The sequence below is a fragment of the Pseudonaja textilis genome, chromosome 5 (genome assembly GCF_049901715.1).
Source record: "Pseudonaja textilis isolate UNSWEBS1 chromosome 5, rPseTex1.2, whole genome shotgun sequence".
NCBI lineage: Eukaryota > Metazoa > Chordata > Lepidosauria > Squamata > Elapidae > Pseudonaja > Pseudonaja textilis.
Genome location: NC_141994.1, coordinates 74057660 through 74082126, shown reverse-complemented (window position 1 = coordinate 74082126; position 24467 = coordinate 74057660). Strand labels below are relative to the sequence as shown.

At 45.9% G+C, this 24467-nt stretch overlaps 1 protein-coding gene across 1 annotated transcript in view; it reads left to right on the top strand.

Annotated features, from left to right (window-relative positions):
- Nucleotides 1-24467, top strand: part of AHCYL2 (adenosylhomocysteinase like 2) — a 91623-nt gene that overhangs the window by 1241 nt on the left and 65915 nt on the right. The gene's annotated exons all lie outside the window — the stretch shown is intronic.

Below are 24467 nucleotides of genomic sequence, written 5' to 3'. Positions count from 1 at the left end.
TCCCCAGGGAAGACCTCCCCCTTCCTCCTAGGGTCCTCTGCAGCCTGGAGGTAGGTGGGGGGGTCTTTCAACCCTGGGCGGGGGGCACGTTGTGGAGTCTGGGTGGGGGGTGCAGATCGGGGGGTCTTGCCCTCTGCAGTCATTGGAGGGGGGTCGTTGGAGGGTCTTTGCAGCCTGGGGGAGTTTGGGGCTCTTGCCCTTTGTAGCCTGGGGAGGGGGCATCGGGGGTGTCTTTGGCGTCTGTGTGTGTGGGGGTATTCGGGGGGTCTTTGCCACCTGGAGGGGTCGGGGTCTTGCCTTCTGCAGCCTTTTGGGAAGGGGAGGGGTCGAGGGTCTTTGCAGCCTGGGGGCAGATGGGGGGTGTCTTGCCCTTTGTAGCTTTGGTGGGGTGGGGGGAGGGTCTTTCCAGCCTGGGGAAGGTCTGTGGGGAGATGGGGGGGTCTTGCCCTCTGCAGCCTTGGGGAGGGGGATGCAGGAGGGTCTTTGCAGCCTGGGGCGGGGGCGAAGATCGGAGTCTTGTCCTTTGTAGACTTGGGGAGGGGGCCGAGGGTCTTTGCAGCCTGGGGGTCCGTCAAGGGTCTTCCTTTGCCGTCTTGGGGAGACGCGATGTTCTTGGCCACCTGGGCCACTCAGCGGTCTTGTGCTCTGCAGCCATGGGGGGGGGGGGGATTTGAGGGTCTCTGCAGCCATGGAAGGAATCAGGGTCTTGCCCTTTGCAGACTTGCAGGGGGAGTCAGGGTCTTTGCAGATGGAGGGATCGGGGGCTTGCTTTTTGTAACCTGGGGGTGGGGAGGTGTCATCGAGGGTCTTTCTTTGGAATCTGGAGGGGGCTCTTGAGAATCTTTGCTGCCTGGGGTGAGTCTTGTTCTCCGCAGCCTTGGTGGGGGGTCAGAGCGTCTGTTGGGCAGTGGCCATGGGTCAGGGATCTTGCCCTCGACAACTGGGAGAAGTTGGTGGTCTTACAGCCCCCTTCCTCCGAGGAATTGATGGTCAGAGAGGACCTACCCTGATATCCAACCGGTCTGCCCCCCCCGTTTCCTAGCCCCCCCTTGAGTCCCCATCGGAAGCTTCCTGTGACCTACTCTGGGTGGCCTGAAGCCACCTCTCTCTCCAGCCAGGAGGGACCCTTTGTAGCTTCCATGAAGGGAAAGCATCCCTGCTTCCTGGCCTCCACCGTGCAAAGCCCCCTGGCCAGCATGGCCTTGTTCCAGGCACGCCGGCAGCCCCGCTTGGCAGTGCCAGGGCGCTTCCTGTATCTAAGCATGGACGGGCTCCTCTTCAGAAGAGTTTCTTCCAAAGCTTCCACTTATCATCCAAGTATTTCTCCTGCCTCAGTGTGGAGAGCAATTTTACGCAGGTAGGCCTCGGTTGATTTATTCAGTGTGGGTGCCGCTTGTCTCATTGGGGCTCTGGGAATAAGAGGGAGAGAGCCAGTTTGGTCCAGCAGTTTAGGCACCAGGCTAGAAAATGGGAGACGGTGAGTTCTAGTCCTGCCTTAGGCAGGAAAGCTGGCTGGGTGACTTTGGGCCAATCACCTGGAGACCGTGAGTTCTAGTTCCACCTTAGGTGTGAAAGATGGCTGGGTGACTTTGGGCCAATCACCTGGAGACCGTGAGTTCTAGTTCCACCTTAGGTGTGAAAGATGGCTGGGTGTCTTTGGGCCAATCACCTGGAGACCGTGAGTTCTAGTTCCACCTTAGGTGTGAAAGATGGCTGGGTGACTTTGGGCCAATCACCTGGAGACCGTGAGTTCTAGTACCACCCTAGGTGTGAAAGATGGCTGGGTGACTTTGGGCCAATCACCTGGAGACTGTGAGTTCTAGTTCCACCTTAGGTGTGAAAGATGGCTGGGTGACTTTGGGCCAATCACCTGGAGACCGTGAGTTCTAGTACCACCCTAGGTGTGAAAGATGGCTGGGTGACTTTGGGCCAATCACCTGGAGACTGTGAGTTCTAGTACCACCTTAGGTGTGAAAGTTGGCTGGGTGACTTTGGGCCAATCACCTGGAGACTGTGAGTTCTAGTACCACCCTAGGTGTGAAAGATGGCTGGGTGACTTTTGGGCCAATCACCTGGAGATTGTGAGTTCTAGTACCACCCTAGGTGTGAAAGTTGGCTGGGTGACTTTGGGCCAATCACCTGGAGACCGTGAGTTCTAGTACCACCCTAGGTGTGAAAGATGGCTGGGTGACTTTGGGCCAATCACCTGGAGACCGTGAGTTCTAGTACCACCTTAGGTGTGAAAGCTGGCTGGGTGACTTTGGGCCAATCCCTCCGTCTCTCAGCTTTGCTCTCCCTTAAATTACATCGTGGTTCGTGGATTCTAAGACATGTTTCAGTGGAATCTATATTTGGGGTTGTCCAGTTTTTCTTCCCTTGCATTTTCTGAGGCTCCGTTTGTGTCCGCTTCTCTCTTTTTTATTTTTAAAAAAATCTTTATTGAAATTCAAGGTATTAAAAAAGTTACAAAATACAAAATATTAAAAAGATTTGCAAAACTTTCTGTAGAAGAAATTAATAAATATCTTTCAGCATCACTTTCTTGGCAGTCCCATACCGCTTTGCGTCCACTTCATTACAGCCCAAGCAGACAAAAATAGAGACCTGGGTACAGTATATTTAACTCAGGAAGCCTTCAAACCGTCCGCGGTCCAATATTTGAGGGGCTGCCCCAAAGAAGAGGTGGTGTGTGTGTGTGTGTGTGTGTCAATCTATTCCAAAGCCCCAGAAGGCAGGATGGAAATTAACCAAGGAGAGTTTGAGCTGGGGGTTGGACTAGAAGACCTCCAAGGTCCCTTCCAACTCTGTTATTCTGTGAAGTCACCCTAACCCCCCCTGTGTTTTGAATTCTGGCAAAAGTTTCCCAGCACCGGCTGAGCTTCCGCAGGATTCTTTCCCAGGTTAAAGAGAGCGAAAGGAAAACAGGTGCCTCGGGAGGGATTTTACCGTTGAATAACTGAAGATAAGATAAAGGCTTCTGGGTCCAGGAATGTTGCTTTGCCTGATAGGACAGTGTCTTATCTTTCTTTTTCTTTTTTTTTCCCCTGGTTCTTTGGGTTAATAAGCTGTGTGGGAGCTCAAGGCTGTGAAACTTTGGGATAAGAGTAAGGGATATAATGGCTGCTCAGATAAGCAGCGAAGCGTTTCAAACTCAAAACAAGTCCAGTTGCCGTGACTCAACTTCCAGGCAATTCAGGTTCGGTGTTTCTCAGCCTTTAAGGCAGATGGATTTCAATTCCCAGAATTCCCCTTGGGCTAGGGAATTCTGGATGTTGAGGTCCGCCCATCTTAAGGTTCACCACGGTTGACAAACCGTGATCTATGTAATGAATGGAATAGAATAGGAAACACAATAGGGAAGAATGGAGAATAGGCAAGAATAGAATAGCGGATAGGATAAGGTAGGTTAGAAGGCAGAATGGGATAGGAAAGGATGGGATGGGAATAGAATGGAATAGAATGGAATAGGAATAGGAAAGAATAAAATAGAGAATAGAATACTTTAGACCAGGAATGAAACAACAGTAGAATAGGATTGCGAATAGAATAGAATAGGATTTAGAATAGAGAATAGAATATTGTTTATTGGCCAAGTGTGATTAGACACAGGGCCCATTGCAGTCATTACTGTAGCCCTAGGCAAATCCAAGATATTTACACCCAGTAATTCTAATATACTTCTAATAGGCTGGGTTCACGCGAAGGCGGACCCCTTAAATCTTGGTTCACAAAACCCAGTTGCTGTGGTTGGTTTTCCCCTTAACCCCGAATCACAGTCTACTCCAGCCACTGAAGGTGACACGTCGTGCCAGAATACGAGCGACGACTCACTCCGAGTATCGGAAAATGAAGCCGGCTTGGTTTCCAAGTAAACCCCCTTCCCCCTCCTAGCCCAGAAATGTTCCAAGATGGCCTTGGTGCCGTAGCTGGTTTGGAGGTGAGTCATACATAACCGAGGGGGGGGTCCGTGCAGCGCGTAGTTATAGAGCTGTAGAAGGCTACAACGGGTCGTCTGTAAGGCTGCCTGGAAGACTTGCCGTTGAGTGGAGCCCCAAATTTCCTCCGGCGAAGCGAGGTGGTTAAGTGAGCTTCACCCTGTTTTGCGACCATTCTTGACCCCATTGTTAAGCGGATAGCTGCCTTTTAAAAGTCAGTAACCTGGTCGTTCAGCGAATCTGGCTTTCCCCATTGACGTGGCTGGTCAGAAGGTTGCAAAGGGAGATCGCGTGATCTCGAGGACACCGGCGACCGTCGTGAATACGAGTCACTTGCCAAGCATCCAGACTGTGATCACATGGTTGTAAGCGTGGAAAAACGGTCACCAGTCGCCCATTTCATTGCGGTTGTAACTTTGAACGGTCACTAAACAAAGCGGTTGCAAGTCAAGGACTACCTGTACCAATCAGGTTTATGATTGCCATTGAGCCCAACCTTTCTGGGGCTGAGCAAGACCACTGATAAATGGGTTTTGCCTCATTTTGCGACCTTTCTTCCCGTTGTTAAAGCGAATCGCTGAATAGTCCTTCAGTTAGCAACGGTCGTTAAGCGAATCCCATCGGCTTTGCTTGTCCGAAGGTCGCCAAAGGGGATCATGTGACACACACACACCATCCACTGCAACCGTCGTAAATGCGAGAGACCATTGCCAAGCGCCTGAATTTTCATCCCGTGACCACGGAGGATGCTCCGACGGCCGTAAGTGCGGAAAACAGCCGCAAGTTACTTTTTCCAGTGCCGTTGTAACGTCGAATGGTTCCCTAAATGAAAAGTTGAGGTTTGCAGATACAGTCTCCATTTTGAGAGGGTTCCTGGGGTAAATAAAGGCAGTTGGAGAGATGGGGGGCAGCTGTGCAGCCCCCCCCAATACTCTGTAATACGCCACGAAAAGACCTTGCAGTCTTGCAAAAAAACCCCATTTTTGCCAACATCTACTCCCTCCCTCCTCCCCCGTTCCCCCTTTTATTGGGCTCGAGGTGGGGATAGGAGGTCTCCCCGAAGCAAAGTGCTTCCATTAGACCCCCCCCCTCCAGCCCCCTCCCTCAAACACCAAAATTGTGGTCTTGTGGTTTGGGGGGGAAATCACAGGCTTGTCATTCTCTCAAATCGCAAGGTCGTTTCCCACGGAAAAGTTCTATTTTAGGGAGACTCCGCATGCCACAGAAATGGCCCAGGGAGCAGGATCCTGTTTTCTGGAGAAAATTAAATCCCCCCCGAGTCTTTCTGAAGATCGAACGGAACCAGTTAGATTTGGGGAGTCCGTGTGGGGCCATGGCTTCCACAGGGAAATATCGGATGTGGCTGGCTGAGCATCGTGGAAGCTGCTGGATTAATAGCTCCGAGTCGAACTCGGGGGTCCTGGGGGCCCTCTGAGCTCGGTGGCTTTCTTGCAGACCTCTCACTACCCAACTAGGTAACAGCATCAGTGCTGGGAGGGAGGAGGATTTGGAGCAGGAGGAGCAAAGCTCTGAGGTCCCTCCAAACTTGGTGGTTTTCTTTCAGACATCTCACTACCCAACTAGGTAACAGAGGGAGAGACAAGACAGGACACACAGAGAGAGAGAGAGAGAGAAAGAGAGAGAGAGAGAGAGAGAGAATATAAGTTTGTTACTTTGTACAGTAATCAGCATACATTAAAATGAAATTTCACTGCATACAGCTCTCACCTCCAACATACGCTACCTAAAAACAACAAAATAAATTTAAAAAGTATGACTGTACTTACATATGTTCTATGACACAGAGAAACAACATAGTCTGCTTCTGATATATCTCTGTACGTGGCAAGAGCAATGAATCTTGCAAGTTCCCCAGACGGATGGCCTAGGGAACAAAGCTGTTGCAGAATCGAAGTGTTACCGTGGACCGTGGATCGCAAAAGGATAGAACATTTTTGGGAAGAACTTGTCCCCCAATGTTTTGGCAGCTGGATGGATGTTGATAAAAATCGAATGAAATGTCATAGCGACAGACAGATAGGTAAAACTTCGCGGAAGATAATTCCAAGGTTTGTGCTAATTGAAATAACCAGCATCACAAATATTCCAGTATTCAGCTTATTTTAACAATACAAGTTAACATTTTGGCATATCCTGTTCATTTACAAACCCCAATTGTAGAAGGAATAAATATTAATTTTGGGGTGTGTGTGTGGGGGGGGTGTTGCACACTTCCTGGCTATCAAACGCCTGTCAAACTTACCGCAATAAAGATTGTTGGGGCACTGCGGTTTAGAATTAAAATATAGGTCCTTTCTGCTTCTTGAAAAGCGCTACTTGGGATTGAATGTTGCAAGATGCAGAGGGCTTTTTACTGAAATCATTATTTCACTCACTGCAGATGGTGTTGCCTAGGTCTGGTTGCTGAGGAACGGAAAGCTTGTCCTAATAAACCCTCAATAAACCTGAAGCTAAAAAAAAAAAAGAAAAGCTGCTTAAGATGATATTGCAAACGATGTGATTCAGAACTTGGGGCTGAAAAGCCAAGCATTTGTGCGCATCATTTGAACGAAAACCAGTGGATTCTATTTCTTGCTGCCAACTTAAACATGCTAACATAAAATAAATTATTATGGGGGGAAACCTTAAAACTGGTTATATTAAGGTGCAGAGTCCCGAGACTTCAAGAACTTACTGGACACAAATCTTTAATCAATAGGATAGAACTCCTACCATTTTCACCCCGAAAATAAGGCCCTGTCTTACAATTTTTTTGCCACCAAAAAAAGGCACCAGTCTTATTTTGGGGGGATGTCCTCCACTGACTAACCTCACTTGCGCGCGTTGCCCCCGGCCTCCTTTTCGCTGTCCGAGGCCTTCAGGAGCTCCTCCTCCTGTGGCCGGCAAGGCTTTCCTGAAGGCCTCTGCAGCCTTCAGGATCGATCCAGAGCTTTGTTCTCAGCTCCAGAGGCCTTCAGGAAAGACTTGCCGGCTGCAGAAGAAATGGGCCAGCAAGGCAGGTGTCGGGGTGTGCGAGGCCTGGCTACACCTGTCCCAAGGTAAGTAGTAGGGCATCTCCAACACCACCACCCCAATCCCCACCCAAGCTTAATTTTTACCTGTCTACCCTGGAGTGGGTGGGATCTTAATTAGGGCTTATTTTGGGGGGTAGGGTTTATATTGGGCTCACGTGTAAAAATCAAGCTAGGACTTACTTTCAGGGTAGGTCATATTTTCGGGGAAACAGGGTACCTAGAGCATTCAAACTTGAAACTTTAAAATGGGTGGACTTCCAACTCCCAGAATTCCCTAGCCGGTATCTTAAAAGTTGTCCCAGAACCTTCGCCAGTCTCCAGTTTCTCAGCAGTAGAAAGGTGAGCTTTGCTATACCTTGCACCTGTTTCAGGCTAGGAAAATAGAACAGACTATAGACTGGGGTGTTCTTTATTGGCCAAGTGTGATTGGACACACAAGGGATTTGTACAGACAAGCAAGGAAGCGATCGATCAATTTTGACCTCCAAGGTTCTCTCACCTTTGCTGCGGCTGGTGTTACATTGCTTTATTTTTCTACCTCTCTGGCGTTGCATGTCAGAAGTGACCTTAACGGGTGAACCTCTGCTGGAAAATATAAATGCAGAAATTACAGGTGGTGATGAACATTTGCCTTTGGACAAACTCTTTCAATACCCTGGAGTGGGTTGATCAAATATGGGCCGTCACTCAAAATTCTGCCTGTTACTTGATCTCAGATATATATATATGTGTGTTTGCCGCAGTTGAGCTTCTTCCATCAAGTATTTGCAGAGAATACAGGTAGTCCACGACTTATGACCACAGTTGAGCCCAAAGAGGGGGTCCAACCTATTCTCCAAAGCCCCTGAAGGCAGGAGAAGAAGCAACGGATGGAAGCGAACCAAGGAGAGAAACGACCTGGAACGAAGGAGGAATTTCCTGAGAAGGGAAACCATTAACCAGTGGAACTCCTTGCCTCCATAGGTTGTGGGTGCTCCATCCCTGGAGGTTTTTCAGAAGAGACTGGACAGCCCTTTGTCTAAAATGGCAGAGGGTTTCCTGCCTGAGCAGGGGGTTGGACTAGAAGACCTCCAAGGTCCCTTCCGACTCTGTTATTGTTTCTAAGACATTTGTGAAGCGGAGGTAGACTCCCTCGGGCTGGAAGGGACCTTGCCGGTCTTCCAGTCCAACCTCCTGCCCAAAGCAGCAGCAGCCCTTCTTATCCCAATCCCATGGGGATCTCAGCCCCCTACAGCTGGCTGGGGAATTCTGGGAGTCGGAAGTCCACACCTCTTCAAGTTGCAAGGTTGAGATACATTAAACAAAGGGCAATATCTTTGTCTTTGTCACTCTCAATCTGTCTTTCCGTCTATGTCTCTCTTATCTCCTTCCTTCCCTCTTTTCCTTCCTTTTCTTCTTTCTTTTCCTTCCTTCCCCCCTTTGCTTCCTCCCCTCTTTTTCCCCCCTCTTTTCCTTCCTTCCTTCACTCATCGTTCCTGCTTTCCCTTGAATATTGAACGTTCATTTTGCAGGAAGGAAGTGGGACGTTTTAGCCAGCCACCTGCCCCAATTGCACCAGGCATCCTCTTCAACTCCCTGCTGCGATTTTTTAAAAGGGAACTAATTCTCTCGTCCTGTTCTGTTGACGAGATTGAGCGATCCAGGAGAGAAGCCCACAAAAGAATTCGATTGTTCTCCTTGGAAGAGGTCTGGCTGCCTTCCGGCTGGCTGGCTGGCTGGCTGCCTTTTTAGGAGTCAAGACTCCAGGTGTGGCTGCCAACAAGGATGCCCTGTGTTTCGATTTGCATGCCTTGGAGACACTGGCCACGGGAGGCCCAGAGAAAGCCTCCGGGATCAACCAACCGCTCCTTTTGAAGTCCAGAGGTTTTTTATCTAAGCTGGTGCCATCTTCCTTCTGGGACTATGATAGGCAGATGATTGCAGAGGCCATGGGGGTTAAAATCCGACCTGTGCTTATCTCATCCTTACACAGCTTCCCCCAAAGAGTTGAGCACCTACTGTATGTACCCGGGGAATTTAAACCTGTGAAATTAGCACAGCGAGCCAAGCTCTGGGTAGGAAAGATATTTTGTCGTCTTAACAAAAAAAAAAAAAAAAACCCTATATGCAGAAATTCAACCCAGTCCGACTAATTTCTCCGTAGTTGTACCTCCTTAAGCTGGCAGGTAGTTTGTTTTTTTTTTTTGACAAGCCAGGTGAGAATCTCTTGATAGGTAACCGGGTTGCTTCAGATTAAGTCTCAGGTGTAACTCTTGAAATCTTACCCATGTTAATCATCCTGCCCGAGCCGTGGCCTATCCGTCACATCCCTGAACCGCTTGCTTGCTTTCCCACTTAATCACCTTAACCCTCTATTTCCACTTCTATTTTCTATGTCCTATCCTACCTATCCCATCCCCATTCCCTTCTATTAATGGTCACTAAACCAAGGGTTACCTGTATGTCACTCAGCTGGCCGTTCGAACCAATGCTCCCTTTCTGGATTTAATTTCCACCCTGACCGCAGCACTTACGACGACCCAGGCAGAATACTTTTGAGAAGAGCCTGCTCTAAAAAACCAAAGGAGGAGGCTTCTCTGTGCCTCCCTGACAAAACCCGGAGTTTCTTAGGAGAGTTAAATAGTGGAAAATTCCTGAATGGGGGGGACAAGGCCCTTCAGGCTCAAAAAGTGGCAATTCCAAAGTAACCTTGGTAACCATTATCATTTCCATGGGCCTCTGTGGCAAGGCGGGTCTCTGCACCTACCTAGGTTGCCTTCAGCCTGTAACCTTTGTGCCTGGAGCCAGTATCTTTTCATCAGTGGTTAGATTGGCATCCCAGCAGCTATTTCCTTCCCCGGTCTGTGCCAGCAAATGGCCCCCCTAGGGAGCTGCAAAGAGCCGCGTTAATACTATAGAGGTCTCTGGAGAGAAAGCCTGCTGCTTCTATTCCAATTTTAAAAAAAATAAAATAAAATTCTGCATTCATATTTCCTGCTAAAAGATGGAATGGAATGCTATGGAATAGAGCCGAATGTAGATAGAATAGAGTAAGAATAATAAGGAATCGAATAGAACAGAATCACAGAATTGGAAGGGACCTTGGAGGTCTTCTAGTCCAGCCCCCTGCTGGGGCAGGGAGCCCTATACCATTTCAGGCACAGGGTTCTCCAATCTCTTCTTAAAAACCTCCAGTATCGGAAGCACCCACAACTTCTGGAGGCAAAGGTCTGGCATCTTTAGTGGAAAATAAGAGCCGTGCTTTGAGATGGGTGGACTTCAACTCCCAGAATTCCCCAGCCAGCTTGGTTTAAGATGGGTGGGATTCAACTCCCAGAATTCCCCATCTTGCTTATCCTTTTTCCGGAGCAATTGCCCTACTCAAAACTCTTTTTTTAAAGTGTTGGTGGGAAGATGGTAGGGAAACAAATGGGAACAATGGCAAATGAACAAAACCCACCCCAGCTGCACAATCTGCGTTTGTTCTCCTGGCTGACATTCCCCAAGCAAACTGTTCTATCTTTCTTCCTCCTCCTCCTCCTCCTCTTTTTTTTTTTTTCTCGGCTTGTTTTCCGGGGATTTTTTGTCACCGCCATCCCTCGGCGTGTCGGGCTGATGAATCCGGCAGCAGAGGCACCAATTGTTCTCTTGCGCCCATCTGGACGTGTGCGTTTTCCTATTCCTTGCCAGCCTGGAAGGCCGGGTGCCTCTTTGTCTCTTTGCAGGTTTTCTGCACCACAATAGAGCCCTTGTAAATTATTGATCCGTGCCCCTGGCGTTCTCTTTCATCCCAGGCCAGGTGTGTTATCCTGGCGTTTCAGATTGGCCCAAGCCTGAGATAAGCCACATTCTGGCCTGTCTCTCTGGAAGTCGAAGCTTGCGAAGCAGATAAGATACTACTGACAAACCAGACTGATTTAGGACTATTTTGTATCTGGCTGGCTCATCTCCGCAATTCTACTTTCCATAATCTAGGGAGGAATGCCCAGCGGGAGAGGCTGTGCGGCAAAGCCATCATGGGGTGTGTGCTAAGCGCTGAACTAATACAGGGGGGTCTTCAAACTTGACAGCTTTCAGACTTGCGGACTTCAACTCCCAGAATTCCTCCTCCAGTCATGTTAGAGTTGGAAGTCCACAAGGTTTAAATTTGGAGACTTCAGCACTCATCAAAAGGAAATTAGTCGTTTCTTGTTCGTCTTAACAAAACGGGTAGCTGTTTGGATCCTGGGAACAAGTTTGAAGACACTTCATTGGCGAAGGAACTGGACCGTGGAGGTCCTTGGTGCTTTCAAAACTTGGTTGCTTTCTTGCAGGCGTTTTATGACCCAGCTAGGGAACATCATCAGTGCTTGAAGCGAGTGGGATATGTGGAGAGGAGGAGGAGGAGGGTGACCATGGGGTATTTGATTAGTTTGTTCAATAAATAAAAATTGGTCATAGTCACCTGGTGACTCACTTAACAATTGGCACAATTTAAAACCATAATTCTAGCCTTAATGATGGACGTTTGTCAAAGGCTACTTGTGGCATCGTTATCTGGTATCTAGGTAGTCCTTAGCTTGCGGCCACCATTGAGCGCAGCATTTCCGTTGGAAAGCGGGACAGTTGCTAGGCGGGTTTTGCTCCATTTTACGACCTTTCTTGCCACAGTGCTTAGGCGAATCTCTGCCGTTCTTAAGTTAGTCACATCGTTGTAGAGTGAATCCCTTTACTTTCCCCTTGATTTTGTTCGTCAGAAGGTCGCGCAAGGGCATCATGTGAGTCCACGGACACCGCAGCCGTCATAAATACGAGCCAGTCGCCGCGCGTCTGAATTTTGATCCCAGGGGTGTTGCATTGGTTGTGTGAAAAAACCGATCCTAAGTCCCTTTTTTCTGTGCCGTCGTAACCTTGATCCGTCACAAAACAAACCGTTATAAGTCAAGGTCTAAACTCCTTAGAAATTCTTGGCTTTGATCACTGGAGGAGGCAGATATACAATGAATTGCTCATTGCTTGATTGTCCTCTGCGATTTTCCAAGTTTGCATTAACTCCGTTAAATAGATTGAGTTGGAAAGGACCTGGTAGGTCATCTAGTCCAACCCCCTGCCTAAGCAGAAGTCCCTACACCATTACTGATACTCTTTCCAAAGCAAGCTCAGTTATTAAAACCAAATTATTAGGGCAACCTGTCTGTGAAAATACCAGCCTACCCCCAAAAAAACAAACGGGGGCTTGGCATACCTGAGCTTGGGTTTTCTAGTTGGCACACCTTGTTGGCACACCTTCTACGGTATTTCTTGATACGCCACCTGGTTGCAAGATTATTTTATATTTTGAGAGGAGAGGATTACACCGGGAAGGCATAAGATCAAAGCCACCAACAGCATTAAGTTATGCCTCTCAAATGCATCCTGAGAAGGCCACACCTGAAGAGGCCACCTGGTTAATCCTTATCTGATCTTCGCCTTGTGCTACCTGGAAGCCAAAAAAAACGGTTCATGTGAGTGCAGCTCTAGAGGGAGAGGAACAATGGAGCTCGTGGCCATAGCTACATCCATTAATCAGTAGAGCTTGAAGGCACCTTAGAGGTCTTCTAGTCCAACCTATACCATTACAGATAAGTGGCTGCCCCAGTTTCTTCTTAAAAACCTCCAGTGATGGAGCAACCACAATTTCTGGTGGCAAGTTGTTCCACTGGTTAACTGTCCTCACTGTGAGCAAGTTTCTCCTTAATTCCACATTGCTTCTCTCTTTGACGACTTTCCATCCGTTGTTTCTTGTCCTGCCTTCTGGGGCTTTGGAAAATAAGTTTGACCCCCTTTTCTTTCCTCAAATATTGGAATACTGCCATCATGTCACTCTCGATCCTTCTTTTCTTTAGACTAGCCAGACCCAAATGCTGCAATATAATATATATATTATCTCCAGGCCTTTAATTATCTTAATTGCTCTTCTTTGCACTTTTTTCCCCCCCTAAAGTCTCACCACCTTTTAAACTCTGCATGCAAAAGGCAAAAGTCCAAATTAAGTAAGAAAACCTAATATATCGTACTTCAGGTAATAATGGTGGCTAGGATCGTCTTTGCACCAAATTGGAAACAGGACAACATTCCCACAGAAGAGATAGTGATAAAAAAAGGTGCTCGAATGCATGGAGATGGACAGATTAACCATGGAGTTAAAAGATAAGGAAGAAACCGAATATTACATGATTTGGGGTACATGGTATGAGCAGTTAGAGAATAGATGTAAAGACTATAGATAAAGATAAGAGAGACAGGAATTATATATATATATATGTAGATATTTGTGAAAAGGCAAAATTTATTATTATTATTATACAATACCATCATTCCAGACATTCTTCTAACTAAATTAAACCAGCTAGCGGTACCTGAACACACTTGTAAGTGGAACATAAGCTTCCTAACAGACAGGAAGCAGCAGGTGAAACTAGACAGAATCACATTTGACACCTGTACAGGTGATTTCTGATTTTAAAAAAATGCACACACACACACACACACACACCCAAGGCTGTGTGCTTTCTCCATTTCTCTTCTCCCTATATACCAATGACTGTATCTCAAACGATCCATCTGTTAAAATACTGAAGTTTGCTGATGACACAACAGTAATTGGTCCCCTCACCATCCTGGTTGCTCTTCTCTGCACTTTTTCTAGAGTCTCAACATCTTTTTTATAGTGTGGTGACCAAACCTGGATGCAGTACTCTAAGTATGGTCTTACTAAGGCTTTATAGAGTGGTATTAGTACCTCACTTGATCTTGATTGTATCCCTCTGTTAGTACAATTTAGGATTGCATTAGCTTTTTTGGCTGCTGCTGCTGCACACTGCTGGCTCCTATTTATGCTATGCTGGCTGGGGAATTCTGGGAGTTGAAGTCCACAAGTCATAAAGTTGCCAAGTTTGGGGACCCCTGTGTTATGATCTGGTAAGACTTAGTCCTTTGCATCGACATTTTTAACTGCTAACTTCTGTTAACAGTTAACACTAGGCCAGTTTTTCAGTGGGTGGATTGCTAGCAGAGCTTGGCATTCTTGGAAGGTTCTGGAAATTGCAGATAGAGTCAACTACATTGTGATTTATGCTCCTTGTGTTTAATTTGTATCACTTTTATTTCACTGGTGTTTCATCCTCTCTTCCTTTCTAACCCATCTACAGGAAAGTGATTAAAACGACTTTTAAAATATTAAATATTTAAATAGGCAAACCAGAAGCGCAGTGTTTATTATTATTTCTTTAAATAAGTTTAGGTTCAGTGTGGTGAAGGCTGATAAGAGTTTCGGTTTTTCTGATTAAAAAAAAATGCTTTGATTTGACATGTTTGCTTTTAGCTCGGATAGGGGTTATCAGCTTACCGTTCCCATTGGGAAGCTGGTCCGGTGTCGAAAAAGGACACCCCACCCCTTTCTAGATAACGTTCTTTTATTTAAAATATGTCTTTAGGCCTGTCTAAGGAGCTGATACAGCCCAAATTGTCCTTCGAAACAGTTTATGTAGGTGACCCTTATGCTATTTGTAAGTTCCACTTGATCTGAGATTTTTTTAAACTTAGCACCTTTAAGATATGTGGACTTCAACTCCCAGAATTGCTTAACCAATATGGAATCAGACTAGAAACTAGGAGAAGATGAGTTCTAGTCCTGCCTTAGGCTGGAAAGCTGGCTAAGTGACTTGGGCCAATCACCAGGAGAATGGGAGTTCTAGTCCCACCTTAGGCATGAAACCCAGCTGGGTGACTGGGCCAATAACCATGAGACGGGGAGTTCTAGTCCCGCCTTAGACATGAAAGGCAGCTGGGTGTCTTTGGGCCAATCACCATGAGACGGGGAGTTCTAGTTCCGCCTTAGACATGAAAGCCAGCTGGGTGACTTTGGGCCAATCAACAGGAGATGGTGAGTTCTAGTCCTGCCTTAGGCATGAAACCCAGCTTGGTGACTGGGCCAATCACCATGAGACAGGGAGTTCTAGTCCCGCCTTAGACATGAAAGGCAGCTGGGTGTCTTTGGGCCAATCACCATGAGACGGGGAGTTCTAGTCCCGCCTTAGACATGAAACCCAGCTTGGTGACTGGGCCAATCACCAGGAGACGGGGAGTTCTAGTCCCGCCTTAGACATGAAAGCCAGCTGGGTGACTTTGGGCCAATCACCAGGAGACGGGGAGTTCTAGTCCCGCCTTAGGCATGAAACCCAGCTTGGTGACTGGGCCAATCACCAGGAGACGGGGAGTTCTAGTCCCGCCTTAGACATGAAAGCCAGCTGGGTGACTTTGGGCCAATCACCAGGAGACAGTGAGTTCTAGTCCCGCCTTAGGCACAAAAGGCAGCCGGGTGACTTTGGGCCAATCACCAGGAGACGGGGAGTTCTAGTCCCGCCTTAGACATGAAAGCCAGCTGGGTGACTTTGGGCCAATCACCAGGAGACGGAGTTCTAGTCCCGCCTTAGACATGAAAGCCAGCTGGGTGACTTTGGGCCAATCACCAGGAGACGGAGTTCTAGTCCCGCCTTAGACATGAAAGCCAGCTGGGTGACTTTGGGCCAATCACCAGGAGACGATGAGTTCTAGTCCCACCTTAGGCACAAAAGGCAGCTGGGTGACTTTGGGCCAATCACCAGGAGATGTGAATTCTAGTCCTGCCTTAGACATGAAAGCCGACTGGGTGACTTTGGGCAAGTCCCTTTCTCAATCCAACCCACTTCACAGGGTGGTTGTTGCAGGAAAAATAGGAGGAGAAAAGCCAGTCAGGTCTGTTTTCCCACCTCGAGTTACATATAAAGCAATAAAGATGGGATTAAAAAAAAATTAATTAAAATAAATAAATACATTTGGATTAAGATTAGGGACAGCGCAGAGTCCTGTTCGAGTGGGGAGCCCACGATCTCTCACTTAGGGGCCCTGAGTCTCAGCCCTTCTCTGTCTCTGTCTGTCTGTCTGTCTCTGTATAGTGCAGAGTTGTTGTGGTGTCGGATTTTCAATTCAATGTGTGGCGCGTGAAGGTGTGTGTTTGTGTTTATTTTCATGGTCGTGATGTGCACTGAAGATGATGTTTGATTTCGTTGTAGGAGGTGCAATCACAATAAAGTAAAGTAAACTAAACTCTCTCTCTCTCTCTCTCTCTCTCACACACACACACACACACACACACACACACACACACGAATTCGGAGGTCCTGGCAGACTTAAGTGTAACCTGGAGTTCAGATAGGCCTTCTGGAAGGCCGGTGGGTCTTCATGGCTCATCGGCTTGGTCGAAAACAGGCGTGGGAAGTTAAGCTCAGCCTGATGTAGCATAGCAACCCGATCGATCGTTGGGCGAGCAATTCTGCCTCCTTTAATGCCTCCCTGCAGTACCTGGGGTTCCTCTTGGCAGGTTTTGGGCAGGGAAGTCAGCAGGTGCCTCTCCAATCTGCTTCCGTCCAATCGGCTGCCTCCTCGACCCGTTTCCGGGAAGGGAAGAGAGATTTTAGTTTTCACTGCCTCCCATCTTTTAAAACAGAGACGGAGGGATCGACGGCCCCCCGTTGGACTTCCACTCCCAGAATTCCCCAACCAACTCCTCCAACAGCGGCAAGAAAAGTCGTAAAACGGGGCGAAAGTCCACTTAAAACAGGTGTCTCACTTAGCGACATAAAAAATGGGGCCCAATTGTGGCCGTAAGTCAGGGACAACCTGTAATAATAGTTTGGCAACTTGGAAAACGGCTGAATCCCCAGGTAGTTTCAGTGGAAAATAAGGAAATACTTGAAAACGGAAGTTAAAAAAGGAGATCGATAGAGTAAGCCTCAACTTACAAGAGCTCCTTTAGTGACCGTTCCAAGTTACAGCAGCACTGCGACCATTTTACACGCAACCGTTGCAGCATCCCCGCAGTTACACGATCAACATCCAAACAGTTGGCAACGGACTCATATTTATGACGGTTGCAGTGTCCAGTGTGATCCCCTTTTGTGACCTACTGACAAGCAAAGTTCAACGGGGACGCCAGATTCACTTAACAACAGTATTGCTCACTTAACAACTGAGGTGATTCACTGACCGACTGGTGCAAGAAAGGTCGTAAAACAGGGCAAAACTCACATAGCAACAGAAATTCTGGGCTCAATTGTGATCGTAAGTCGAGGACTAGCTGTACCTTGGTTTGGAAAAGAAAAGCTATTCAACAGATGTTTGGTTTCTTTTCCAGCTTACAAATTCTTTTTTTTTTTTTTAATTTAACTGCTTGCTAGTATTTATTTTATTGTTAAAGCTCTTGAGCACTGTTGGAAAAATAGGACATAAATATAGAGTGTTCAAAGCTTAAAAAAGAAACAGAAAATAATTTGTTTTGTGTGGACTTTCTTAAGCTGCTTTACTATATGTGTTTCCAATTAAAATCCAATTCTCTGTCCATTTCTGCAAAAATTCTATCTGTCCTTCGTCCTTGCGTATTGCTTTGAGACAACATTTGCAACCCGGGTTCATAGTACCAGGGAAAGAAAGGGATCTTATCCAGTTGTTATGAAATAACTCCCAGGTTCTGATTGTAATCATCAAGAAGGAACACCTTTATTTTTACAAAGGTGAGATTAGAATAAAAACATTGGAGCACAATAAATCAGTGAAAGAAGTAACATGACTAATGCTATCTCATACAGCTCACAAGGAAAACATGAGAAATTGGATCTCAAAACATCATCAGCGTCAGATGCTAAGATAGATAGATAGATAGATAGATAGATAGATAGATAGATAGATAGATAGATAGATAGATAGATAGATATAGATATAGATATAGATATAGATATTAACAGATTTGTGTTCGAAATCAAATGTTCTCCTTTATGGAGTCAAGCAGAGGGTTGACTAGAGGACCTCCAAGGTCCCTTCCACCCCTAAGTTTCTACTAAAAATAAGAGGACTTCCATCTTTAAGTTTCTGAACCGTTTTTAGATAGGTGGACTTCAACTCCCAGAATTCCCCAGCCAGCCAGCCAACCTCCTCCTCGTCCACAATCCCCACTCCCTTTTAGCACTGATGATGTTACCTAGTTAGGTAATAAAACGTCTGCAAAGAAACAACGAAGCTCAGAGAGCTCCTGGAATCCCACTCTCTTGATCCTGTTGACATATACACAGGAATATTATGAAAATAGAGATTAATCCTGCTCATTTTCAGTGGAACTCAGATTAAAAAGCCATGTTGTGCGTTCTAACAGCCTCTAGCTTACGTCTTTCAAAAACCCATGAATATTGTTGTCGTTGTTTTTTTTTTTAAGACAGCTGGGTGTAGGCTTGTCCTGCTACTCCACGAGTCTGACAGTCACCTGGTCAAACAACAGTGCTAAATCTTGAAAAACTGATCTGTAGCAGGCTTAGGACAAAGGCCTTTAAGCATCAACTTTGCAGAAATAGCTATTATTGCCTTACTCGGTGAGACAGAAGTTAGCACGTATATGAGACATTCGGTGAATCACACACATTTTATAAACGCCTTATTTAACACTGAGTCATTTAAAAAAGGGCAGATTTTCCATTGTTCTGTAGTAACAGCAGGCATTTGTGGGTTTCTTATATAAAACACGTTCAGGAAAGTTATTTTAATTTCATGAAGGTTAATCACTAAAAGATTGGCTTTCTTGATCAATCAACCGGACCACTTGTGACTGAATTCAAGCAGTTTATTATGCTACCCTGTTTCCTTGAAAATAGGATCTACCCTGAAAGTAAGCCCTAGCTTGATTTTTACATGTGAGCCCAATATAAGCCCTACCCCCCCCCAAAATAAGCCCTAATTAAGACCCCGCCCACTCCAGAGTGGATGGATCAAAATTAATCTTGGGTGGAGATGCCCTACTACTTACCTTGGGACAGGTGTAGCCAGGCCTCGCACACCCCAACACTTCCCTCACTGCCCCATTTCTTCTGCAGCCGGCAAGGCTCTTCCTGAAGGCCTCTGGAGCTGAGAACAAAGCTCTGGATCGATCCTGAAGGCTGCAGGGGGCTTCAGGAAAGCCTTGCCAGTCACAGGAGAAGTTGTTCCTGAAAAGGAAAGGAGCGAAAAGGAGACTGGGAGCAACACGCGCAGGTAAGGTTAGTCAGTGGATGAGGTCCCCCCAAAATAAGACCCCAGTGCCCCTTTTGGTGGCAAAAAAAATATATAAGACAGGGTCTTATTTTGGGGGAAACACGGTATCATTACGGATAGCTGCAGAATCGGCCAGACATTTAGACTGGATTTGGCCATTCTGCCCGCCTGTTTTTTGGCGATTTCTCTTTTTTTATTAGTGTATCCAAGTATAAAATGCAAAGGAAAAAACCGTGGAAAAGTTAAGAAGAGAGGAAGGGAAAAGGAAGGGATATATAGTGTAACGGGAGGAAAATAAGAAGGCGGCATTGATTTTCAACTCTCTTTAGCACAGTAGAAGGTAACAACATTACAACCACAACTTTTTTGCTTTGATACAACGGTATGTGCAAGCCACTTCTATAACCATAAGCCTGTCTGGTTCACAAAAGCAGAATCAACGTTCCATTATTATTTTTTCTGTCCGCATTCCAAACCACAAAATTTGGAAGCAATTTCAAAATAGAAACAAAAATTAAACATAATCTCTTATTTGGAGAAATGAATCCGTTTCACCACCTCTGGCTCTCTTTGCTGTGGGGGGAGGGATAATATATCATTCATTCTCGCCTTTTCAAATCTAGTCCAGAACATTCTATGGCCGCTAGTCCCACTTAACAACCATTGCAGCATCCCCTGTGATCCAAACTCAAGACGCTTGGCAAAACCGCCTCAAATTTACGATGGTTGCGCAACGTCCCGAGCGGTGCCAGCGTGACCCCCCCCCCCTTTGGCAAGCGAAATCCACAGGGAAAGCAGATTCACTTAAACGCCCCTGCTGCTAATTGTAAGAACTGCAGCGATCCACTTAACGACCGTCAGGAGAAAAAGTCGTGAAAGGGAGCAAAACTCACTGAAGAAATGCCTCGCTCGGCAGCAGAAAAGCTGGGCTCCATCCATGGGGGTCATAAGTCAAGGACTCCCCGTCTGGGCCTCGCACATCCTGGAGAAGAGTCGCGGGAGAGGAGGCTCGCTTGCTGTCTCCGACCGAGTAAACGAAGATTAAATGACTTAAAGGGGATCTTATCATTCGAGCTGCCGTAATCCAATTTTAGCAATCCAATTTCACTTGAAGCTTTCTGAGCTCACGGCCCAGTCGGTTCACAGGGAGAAGACATTCATTCATGGGGGTGAGCATTCATTGAGGTGGTGAACTTTGTCCCAGGTGAGATTTCACATCCTTCACGGTTTTTCATGGAGAAGTGAGATGTAATACCGATTGCTGCCTCCTGTAAGATAGCTGGTCTGCTTGATTGTCCATGCACCTTGTACAACAAAATTAAATGCCATCTTCATAGATCATAGAATTCTGTATTGGCCAAGTGTGATTGGACACACAAGGAATTTGTCTTGGTGCAGATGCTCTCAGTGTATATCAAAGCTACAAGTGATTAACAGAACAGAACAGAACAGAATAGAATAGAATAGAATATAGGAACCAAATAGGAATAGAATAGAAAATAGGAATAGAATAGAATTCTGTATTGGCCAAGTGTGATTGGACACGCAAGGAATTCGTCTTGGTGCAAATGCTCTCAGTGTATATAAAAGCCACAAGTGATTAATAGAATAGAACAGAATAGAATAAAATAGAGAATATAGAATAGAATAGAATAGAATAGAATAGAATAGAATAGAATAGAATAGAATAGAATAGAATATAGGAACAAAATAGGAATAGAATAGAGCAAAATAAGGAGTAGAATAAAATAGAGAATAGAATAGAATAGAATGGAGTTAATGGTTGTAAAAAGCAACCCTTGGAAAAAAACAGAATCCTTTCCCCCCCCTATCTGTATGTGAGTGGGTAACTCTGAAGCGGCTGAAAACTCAGACCAGTGTGAAAAATATCCACGGGGTGGGGAAAAAAATAAAACACACATGCAATTGTTCTACATTCCCAGTTTTTCTCCTATAGCAGTAACTATATTGAATTCTTGATTCTTCACGAATGTCTCTTTTCGTTTATGTCCACTGAGAGCATTTGCACCAAGACGAATTCCTTGTGTGTCCAATCACATTTGGTTGATAAATAATTCTATTCCTATTTTGCTCCTATATTCCCAGCCATGACATTCAGTTGGATTGATGCCCTCTTGAACTGTGGGGTGCTTGGTGGTCTCTGAGCTTGGTTGTTTCCTGGCAGACATCTCCTCATTCAGCTAGGGAAACATCATCAGGGCTAGATGAAAGGAGGATTTGTGGGAAGGGGAGGAGGAGGAGGACTGTGGGGTCCTTGATGGTTTCTGACCTTGGTTGTTTTTTCCCCCAGACATCCCATGACCCAACTAGGGAACATCATCAGTGTCAGAAGGCTTTTAGCATTGATATGTAACCTAGTTGGGTCATGAAAGGTCTGAAAGGAAACCACCAAGCTCAGAGAGCACCCAACGACCCCACAACCCTTCTTTCCTTCCTTCCTTCCTTCCTTCCTCCCTCCTCCCTCCCTCCCTTCCCTTCCCTTCCTTCCTTCCTTCCTTCCCTTCCCTTTATTCCTTCTCCTTTCTCTTCCTCCTCCTCCTCTCTCCAAACCCCCCCCACCATTCTAGCACTGATAATGTTCCCTAGTTGGGTCATGAAACGTCTGCAGCTCAGAGAGCACCAAGGACCCCACAGCTCAACCCTGAGGTGCAAGTATTTTTTTTTCTTTTGGTGCCCTTAAAGTATATTATTTTTAAAAAAGCACGTGCATGTTCAAAATGAGCTTAATTGGCCTGTTTGCCTTGCTGAAATAACAAACGGACTTGAGACAGGGAGTTTAATGCGCCTTGCAAAGATTTCCAGTTCACCAAAATGATTTACGAATCTGAAAGCACACAAGCTGCTGCTACTCCGCGTGAAGATAGTTGCCAGGGACATTTCTTCTGAGACCCCCCCACATTTTTCCCCCACACACACACTCCCAAAACACACATATGGCTTCCTTCCCCCTCTCTCTGCAACCTCCCCCCTCCCCGCTTCGCTGTGGCAGCCAAATAACACCCCCATCAGGACGCTAACTCCCATCGCCCACAGCCTGGCAGCAGCGGGGGAACGCGACGGCCCCCTCCCAGGCCCGTTAGGGGAGCTGTCCCTCTTAAGTACTTCCTACTCATTGTTTAAGCCGTGTGATTTCCTCTCTTGCTACTCTTCCCCTCGTGACGATGAAAACCTTTGCAAAAAAATGGTTTGAATCCAAAACGGTTTGAGCTCAGAGTGAATTGTGATGGGAGCCTTTCACAGGCAATCGCCGCCTTAACAACGGTTTGCTTAGGGACCATTCAAAGTTTACAATGGCAGTGACCAAAGAGACTTACGACGGGTTTTTCAAACTTCACTGACCCTTGCAAGCATCCCTGTATACTCTTACCTCCTTTGTTAAGTGAATCGCTGTGGTTGTTCAGTTAGCAGCACGGTCGTTAAGTGAATCTGGCTTCCCCCTTTGACTTTGCTGGTCAAGAGGTCACAAAAGGGAGTCACGTGACCCCCAGCATACCGAGACCATCGTAAAGAGAAGCCAGTTGCCAAATATCTGAAGATAATTCAGGTAAGCATGTGGTGTTTGCGTGCTGCAATGGTCATAAGTGTGAAAAACAGTCGTAAGTCACTTTTGGTGCTGTTTTAACTTCAAGCCATCAGCAAAACGAATGGTTGCAACTCAAGGATTGCCTGTGTTCCGTTTATTCCATTTATTGTGTTCTATTTATGATATTTATCGTTATTAAAGTTATACAGTAGCAGACTGACAAACAAAGATTTATAAAGAACAGAAGCGGGAGAAAAATGTTCACATCTGTAGTACTTGGTATTTATATTGATTAAAGTTATAAATATAAATATCTATTCAAACTTAACTGGCAGTTTTCAAAGTTCCCCACGGTGGAAAGTTTTCCTCGTGGTTGTATTGACCTGCTGTTGGTTCACCTAATATTTACTGTTTATCTGTCTAATCTCTCTAGCCACCCATGTCACAAAACAAGCGGTTGTATAATTCTATAAGATCAGAGAAGCAATGAAACCCTAAGCAAAACCACTCGGTCATATTTAATCTACCCTTCTCTACAGCAAATTATTAAATTGTTTTGGGTGAGGTGTAAGTGTTCTGTCTTAGTAAACCCCCACGCATTACTAATAATGCAAAAATTAAAGCTTTCAACTTGTAGATTTGGGGGCATAACATAAAAAAGCCGCATGAAACCATCCAGCTAATTAAAATCCCTCCATTGAAGCAGAAATCAAAACTCTAAACTCTTTATCTTAACACAGATGTTTTAACAGAATAGCAGAGTTGAAAGGGACCTTGGAGGTCTTCTAGTCCAACCCCAACCCCCCCCCTCCCTGTTTTGTAAAGTCCCTTTTTAAATGCAAAGGACTTGCATGGATTCTGGAACAGGTTTAATTTCTTTGCCAATTGTGGTTTCCTAAAATAAATTTTTCGGCAAGTCACATCACTCCATCAGGGCCTAAAAGCAGCAAAATTGGTATTTGGATAATTCTCTTTTTGGTTTTTCTTTTTGTTTTGCAAGTTCTGGGATTATCCAAAGAAAAAATGGGCATTGAATAACCGAGATTAAGCCAACATGGGTCATTTCCACTTCACCGCCAAAGTTGGAGAAGCTTTTATCAATCAAGGTTTGTGTGCAGAATACTGTACCCATCAACTCTGCGTTACTCCAGTGTGGGAGTAACTATTCCACAACTCTACATATATATATATTTTTTAAATTCTTTTCTGCTGTCAAAATGTTCTCATTTGCTAAGAGCAAAAGTATTGGGAGTTTTCCGTTTTTTTCACTTTAAGGCACATTCATTTTGTCTTTTTTCCAATCCCTCCATATGTTTGGTGCTTAGTAGATTTAGCGAGTTTTGAGTCAGTATTGATATCTTTTAACCCAGGCTTGGATAATCATTCGGTGTTTTTTTTTTCCCTTTTATACCTCGCAAGTTGCAGGAATTTTGTTTTCCTTCCTGCTTTGAACGTACGGAGCACGATAGCTTCGTGCTGTTGGGGAACCCAAGGTCGGAACACTACCCCCCCCACACACAAAACTTAATCAGAATTACCTGGAACTTTGGGGTTACAGTTGTGGTCGTAAACCGAGGTCTGGCCGTAGAACAGATTGACTGAGCAACCCTTCACCTTCCCATGGCCAGCTCTCCCTGGCATGCCGACGCATGCCGTGACTTCGGCTGGATTCCCATGGGAAACTGGGATGGCCGGAGAGAGAGAGAGAGAGAATAAGAGAGGGAGAGAGAATAAGAGGGAGAGAGAATAAGAAAGGGAGAGAGAGAGAGAGAGAGAGAGAAGAAGAGAGAGGAGAGAGAGAGAGAGGGGAGAGAGAATAGGAGAGAGAGAGAGATAAGAGAGAGAGAGAGAGAGAGAGAATAAGAGAGAGAGAGAGAGAATAAGAGAGGAGAGAGAATAGAA